The sequence below is a fragment of the Procambarus clarkii genome, chromosome 27 (assembly GCF_040958095.1).
Source record: "Procambarus clarkii isolate CNS0578487 chromosome 27, FALCON_Pclarkii_2.0, whole genome shotgun sequence".
NCBI lineage: Eukaryota > Metazoa > Arthropoda > Malacostraca > Decapoda > Cambaridae > Procambarus > Procambarus clarkii.
In genome coordinates, this window is record NC_091176.1 from 22365271 (window position 1) to 22366940 (window position 1670).

Consider the following 1670-nt stretch of genomic DNA (forward strand, 5'->3'; position numbering starts at 1 on the left):
TCTTTCCTTGTCACTGTATTTTTTAGTTCAGTTCAATTACAGTTGGATTACAATTACAATTACAAAGGGCTCAGAACTGAACCCTAAAAATCGTTTAGCTGCGCGGGTTAGAGAAAATTATATGAGTTTCGCTCCGCAAGGTAAAGGTAATTACAAGTTCACCTGCGCAAGTAACAGCACTGCTGAGGTAGTTAGAAAATTTGTTACCATATATTATATATCAACAGTCTGTTTAGTTTATTAAACTAATATCATCGTTATTACCCAGAGGCCGTTAACACAACGAGTGAGTTTTAGTTAGTTTAATCACCAATGATAAATGGGCGCATCCGATCCCACGATCGTCGTCGCCCCTAAATCAACCAATGATAAATGATTTTTCTTATAAAGGCTTTAATTAAAACTAAAGTGTAGTTGTGCAGAATGATATAAAACATCATCGCGAATTAGATTTTCCTGTCATGATCTGCGGCTCGCAACCCGGAAGGTTGAGACGCGCCCACGGTTCGAATCCTCCGAACGGTAAGCAAAAACAGACATAAACATAAATATATAATCATGAATGTACTGAAATCTACGTCTTTGGTTTGCATCACGCGTTCACGTTTGCATCACGTGTTCAATAATATTTCTGAACTATTGAATATACCTTAGGAAAGGCAGGAATATGTGTCACGCTTGGGCTGTCAGCCACGTTGTTTTGGAGACTGTGTTCGGATATTGCTCTTGACTTTAGTTTACTATGTAAGTTTCTAGTTGTAATGAGTGTGAATGTACGCTGACAGTCATCTATCTCCAGATTGGCATTAAAAATAGTACATATAATTACATTACGTTCTTGGGCCAGGCGGTGTTATGTCTATGGTTAAAGCATAGGTCATGTACTTATGCTAGGAAAACATTTCTCTCAGGTGGCAGCTCTCTGGATGAAGGTGATAACTTCGCTAATATACGCATAAGTGGCACCCCCAACACAATACAAATTAATCTACGACAAAAACATGAAATGTATAAAAAGTCGTCGTTTCAGGAGTACCGTGAACCGTGAGTCCACAGGTGAAGGTGCTTACAACGAGTTGGTTAGTATGAAAACACGAATTTTATTATTTGGTGCGGAAAACTAATGTCCCAGGTGAGGCTCGAACTCACAACCTCGGCATGGCTCAGACACTGTCGTATAAGTACCGCGCGCTAACCGATTGCGCCACTGGGACGTGCTGGGATGAGACCCATATATAAGTTTTGATCTATGCTTTCTTCGCCTCGGCAGCATATTTACGCTACTCATGTGGCACTTAAGTGATTTATTAAAGTTCCGTTTAAAGAAAACATGGCGCATGTATATTGACGAACGTTAATGTGAGCTTTATAACATCGTATTTATTTGGCCTACTCTTTTAATTGCAAGATTTCGCCACATACCTATTTATTTCTGTTTATATGAAAAAATCTTCATAAAAAGTTTATTTATTTATTTATTTATATACAAGAAGGTACATTAGGGGTTAACAAAGAACGTTAATAAAATAGTTTTATAACAATACAATTAGGTTTCACAGCATAATAAAGTGAATTTATAATACCCAAATACTAAATGACATTTAACTTTCCGTTAAATTGTATCACTTAATATTGTTGCTAATAATAATAATAATAATAATAATTTATTT

The 1670-nt window shown here is 36.5% G+C and overlaps 1 non-coding gene across 1 annotated transcript; it reads right to left on the bottom strand.

Annotated features, from left to right (window-relative positions):
* Positions 1-1124: 1124 nt before the first annotated feature.
* On the bottom strand, positions 1125-1214 carry TRNAI-UAU (transfer RNA isoleucine (anticodon UAU)). Its single transcript is given in 2 exon segments — positions 1125-1160; positions 1177-1214. It is a non-coding gene; the product is annotated as a tRNA-Ile (tRNA).
* Between the last annotated feature and the right edge of the window lie 456 nt (positions 1215-1670).